Below are 6000 nucleotides of genomic sequence, written 5' to 3' on the forward strand. Positions count from 1 at the left end.
GGATTGTACACTACTGAAGTTAAAAAGAGTAATGTAGGTTAGTGACGTTTGGGAGGGGGTTAGAGAGTTAAGGAGTAAAAAAGAGCTTCGTAGGGGTGTGGGAAAGGGCAGAATGCAAAATGAACATTCTGTATATGCAAAACATAACAAAAGAAAAAGAAATACTCTTAATACCTGAAGTACGCGTGAGGGCGTGTGCCCCCCACATGGTTCTGTAGTTTTTGGATGCCTAGGGAGGAATTTCTCACCCCCTACCCCCAGGGCCCGATTAACCAGGTGTGGCCCTGAAGACACGCCTAGTGTGGGGGAAATCTTGTTCGCCTGGACTAAGTGGTCAGCCCAGGGGGCCTATGGCTAGCTGTCCTGCCCAGAGCCCCCAACATACCAGTCAAACACCCCAGAAATCCTGGCATGCAGAGTGTTCTGAGCCCAGCCGTGCCTCTGTAGTTATTGGATGCCTAGGGAGGAATTTCTCACCCCCTCCCCCAAGGGCCCTATTAACCAGGTGTGGCCCTGAAGACCCGCCTAGTGTGGGGGAAATCTTGTTCGCCTGGACTAAGTGGTCAGCCCAGGGGGCCTATGGCTAGCTGTCCTGCCCAGAGCCCCCAACATACCAGTCAAACACCCCAGAAATCCTGGCATGCAGAGTGTTCTGAGCCCAGCCGTGACTCTCATAGATATAATTTATTTTAATAATGAAAATTTCCATGAATAGTCAAATACACTTAATATTATCTATCCAAAATATTCAACATTTTTAGGCTAGTCACAGAATCTAAAACATGAATTTTATTACAACAAGGAATTTCTTTGTAAGGGGTTCTTGCACCATGTATTGCTTTTTCTACTTCTAAACAGTTTTTTTTTTAGAAAATAAATCTGTAGTTTATATTTACTTATAAATTCACAATTAAAGTAATTGTACATAAAGCATGAGAAAATACAAAATAAAACATGTTTTCTTATAACATAAACTGGATTTATTCTAGAGATTATTTTAATTTAATTAAAATCACCTGAGAGATTATGTTGAGCATCTTTATTTAAAGTCTAGCTTTGTCTTATGACACTATATATGGATCAATTTTAATAGTTTTGAATCATTCTCTGATGCTATTTTAACTCTGTGAGTGTATGCTTTGAATGACAATGTGGTGTCAAAGCCCATTGAAGGCTAGATGGCACTGCCCTCTCCATCTGTTTCTTTTCTGACCAGTTTCAGTACTTTAAAGTTTCACGAATCATATGAAGGCAATTAAGTTTATAAGCCATATGCCAACCAAAACACTGGTAGGAAAGGAAATTTAAAGTCAAAGATATACTCTTCCTTCCCCTTATCAATTAATGAAAAACAAAGATAATTCTTTTTCTAAGCCAATGTTTTATTTCCTCTCCACTTTAGGCTCATTTTCACCCTCTACATTGCTACTGAATTCTGATGAGAATGCAATGTCCAATCCAATCTGTTCAGCCTTCCGGTAATTACTCTGTGTACTTAAACTCTCATTCTGTTGAAATAAGATGAATAAAATGCCAGGATACACAGAGACCATTTGAGCAGCAACCAGAGGTAATTGTCACTCTTAACCTTTGTGAACCCAATTGATGTTGTTTGATAATGTAGTTGTCAAGGACACTCCTTCAATGGCATTCTTGTCTGGTAGACATTGTGTTTTTAAGCTAAAGTTTGCACATCATAATATACAATTATCTAATTAACTTTGAAGTATACAGATTCCCAATTTTAAAGCTCTGAATGGTCAATAAGATTAGACAGTGAGACACTTCAAATCAAACATTATGCCAGTAAAATGACTATTTAGTATTAAGTGAACAGTAATAAATAAATGAAATGTATATAGAAATTAAATTTGAATGAAAAGGGTAGCCAGATTGAAGAAAGAAAATTCCAGAAATAATTTATTATTAAATTTTACTGATATTCAAGGTCATTTAAAACACATAGAGATTGACATGCATTTTTAACCTAAGGTTTCCCCCTATTAGCTATGGAAGAATTGAAATAACTTGATTCTAGTTACTTTTCCTTAAGCATGAAATACAGACTAGTTCAGCTGACTGTCTCAAAATAAAAAGTGGATCTCTCTGTTTATGCAATCTCTACCATTTACATTCTCTAAAATATAATTTAAATTCCAGGCAATTCAATTTGTAATATATCATAAGAATTTTATTTCATTCAATTGAGAGAACTTCCATGCTGAATTACCTGCTGTTAAATGTCTTATTCTGGGGTCATAGATGTGGCTCAGTAATAGCATACATGGCTTTCACAAATGAGGAACATGGTTCAATCCCCAGTATTTTGTGCTAAGCAGAACCATGAGTATGACCATAGTATATGCACTGAGCATAGGGATAGCATAGCGGTAGGGCATTTGCCTTGCATGAGGCTGACCAGGACGGACCTGGGTTCACTCTCTAGGGTCTCATAAGGTCCCAGTGCCAGGAGCGATTTCTGAGCACATAGCCAGAAGTGTCACTGAGTGTGCCCCCCCAAAAAAGTCCCAGACTTTTTGAATCTGCACATCACCACTGGTCTTGGTTTTGATGTCCATAGCACAATACCATTTGTTTCTCTCTTCAAGTAATTTTAGATTTTACATCATCATCAAATTTCTAAATTAAAAAAATTAATATTTTTAACATTTGTCAGAATAGAATTATCGAAGACATTATTTGGGAAGACAGTAATTTACTATCAAAGTTAAATATCTTAAGTAATGATATTAAAAATAATTTAACAGTGATATCAGCATACAGCCTTGAGCAGGCTTGCATATACTTTTGAAAAATTATTGGTCTGTATTAATTTTCAAAATATGTATATAAATATTACTATTTATATTTTCATTTTTAATTGATCTGCATATTGTCCTGCTTATCTATTTTCTCTAAAATTTAACAAATATATATGTCAAATTATGATAAAATGTTATCATTGGCTTTGCATCTATAAAACTTCCCTTAAAATGTAAAGTGTATTTTAATAACAGTATAGGAATATGGAATTTCAAATGGAATATTAAAATCACAGAAATTTGTAATAAAACATTGAAAGATAAAGCAAACAGAATTAGATTCCTACGACAAAAATAGAAGAATTATTATTCCAAACATATCTGCCATGTGTTCACTTTTCCCTGTCAATGAGCTGTAGCAACTGTCTTGTCAGGGTTACAATTGCAGGAATGTGATCACACTGATATTGTTGGATTGGGTCTAATGAATTTTTGAATAAAGCTATGCTTGGCCTCAATTCTCTTTCAATCAGATCAATTGAATGTAAAAAACTATCAAGGCTGAGTTTGTAATAATCAATAGCACTGAGGATGAACTATTAAATTCATAGATTGAAGAGTCCAGTAAAAGTTTGGTTTCCAATGTAAAAGTCATTACCATCTTTCAAATGAAAACTTTGAAATGGGTAAGTTTATATTTAGAATGTTTTTTCTCATAACAGTATTCATAAAAGGTTATATTTTTGAGATATTTATTCTGATAGATAATATTGATTAGTTGTTGTGGAATGCATGCCTCCTGTTGAACACTTCCCTTAATGAACAGCTTTTATTATAAAAACTTTTAACAGAATTTAACTATGTTGGAACTACCTACATACACATGAATAGCTTGTTTTACTATTGTTTCTAATACCTAATATTGGCAACTGTTAATTTTTAATATTTGAAATCAGTATTGGTTTGTGATGATTCATTCATTGCATTTTGTGTCCACAGTTTAGAAACTAGTCAGTAACTAATCATTTCATTCATCTTTATAACTTCTTCACATATAGTAGTGTATATTTCTACATATTAAAAATAATAGCATTAGAATTATATATATCTTAGTTCCTCTCTAAGTTTATATACAAAATGAAATAATTTCTGATTAATATAATCATAGAATTAAGTTTATAAAATACAATGCTGGAATTACATCATTATAATAAATTATAATATCATAAATAATATTAGTAACAATGTACTATAAGAGAATATCATGGACGGTTTGTTAACAGTGGTTATAGCATTAGCTATTTTGGTTCTTTCCCTGGCATCATTTATATCCCCCCAATACTGTAAGAAGTGATAATTAAGCATAGAGTCAAAAGTGAGCACCCCTAAAAAAAGAGGCAAAAATTTAGATCAAGTATTTTACTTATGATGTAAAACTACTATTAAATTTCTAAGGAAAGTTAGGGATACAACAAAAAGAAAAGTAAAATTAAATCAAAACATACATGTGTTGAATAATCATAAAGTATATATGATTATTTATACATTTTTCAAAATGATGAAGAAAACAATTGTATGAGGTTGGAAATATAGTAATAGGTAGTACAACAACTTAAAGAAGAAAATTAAACACAATAACATATGGAATAACAAATAACATCCTTGATTATACTTTTATAAACAATATAAACAAAAGCAAAATTTAACTTTACTTGAAGGCCACAGGAAATAGCATGGAATTTCACATAACAAAGTCCTCTTATAAGAATTTGGGAACAATTTCAATAATGAAATTATTAATGATATTAAGAAGTCATATTTCAACAAATTAATTTACTTAATAAGTGACTAAACCAAATAACTCTCAAAGTATGAGTGTATCCTCTTATATGTCAAGTTAACTTGAATCTAGAAAAAATAAAACTGAAATATCTAACATTTGGTAAATATGGAATTTAGTATCCTTACTAACTCTTTGTATTAATGCTTATTATAAAATGATGGCAGCAACATATGTTTATTGTCTACTAAATGCCTTTTTTTTCTCAATATAAATTATCAAGCACAAGTCTAAAAGCAATGCTTTCCATTTTAATCCTAAGCTTAAAATGTGCTGTTCAAAGAAGGTTGCACATTAACTGGACTTAATTAAATATAGATCTATCTATCTACCCGACTCTTGTCTGATAGACATAATACTTTATCACTTCCTTTTTTTCTCCCACTCAGTCAAGCTCAGATCTTTGCTTCTGAGAATTATCACTGCTTATTAGATAATCACCTGTCTTTTATTGCCGTAGTAAAGAATTTTAATTATTTGAATCCACTAGAACATTTTAATTCAGAGGAAGTTCAGAATGGGGTTTTATTTATAATATATAAATAAAATTATTTTATTTATTTAATATAAAATTAAAAATATGTTAATGCATTTAATAATGTATTATGGATCTATGGTCTATATATCGATTTGTTATTATGCTATCACCTAACTTTAATCTCTCTTTATTTTTTTAAAAAACAATTTAGTCTATTATAATCTACTCTAGAGAAAGTGCTTAGCCCAACATTTATTTAATCTTGAAGGCTGTATATTCTTAAAACTGGAATTTGGCATGGATACAACACAAACAGATGTTTATGAGAGTTCCAGAATAAGATAGACACTTAAAGATATTGAGTGATTCAGAGCACTGATTCTGCAAGCTGCTGTCAGAAAGCCGAAAGGCTCTATGGCCTTTCTGTGTATTGCTGTTTTCAGCAATAAAATTTGCATTTTAATCTGCAGGGATGTTCATATCTTCCTGCCAGCTAGTATCAGCATCCTGTCCAGAATCATCAAACTAGAAGCATGATGGCCTAACAAATATTTTCAGTTCACTTAGCAAATATTTCTTCCATTACTGAAAAGTTAACGCGTCCATAACCAGAACTTATATTACTTTGGAGGGGTCTAAAACTTCATTTAAACAAACAAAAGTGATTTCACAAGGAATTATATTGCCATAACAAATCAACAGTTTGAATCAGGGAATAGTCCTCATAGTCTCCATAGCATCTGGAGTGCATAGAACTCAAAGTGCTCAAAGGGGAAAACATTGTCCTTAGTTATGCTTGCTCACTTTAGTGGAAATTAACATGCATATCCATATAGTAAGAGTTCCTACTCAACTCAAGAAACTTTCTAATTAGAGCGATCCACATGATGCTTCTACAATTATACCTATGGACTTGTTAA

Source organism: Suncus etruscus, chromosome 3 (genome assembly GCF_024139225.1).
Source record: "Suncus etruscus isolate mSunEtr1 chromosome 3, mSunEtr1.pri.cur, whole genome shotgun sequence".
NCBI classification, from domain to species: domain Eukaryota; kingdom Metazoa; phylum Chordata; class Mammalia; order Eulipotyphla; family Soricidae; genus Suncus; species Suncus etruscus.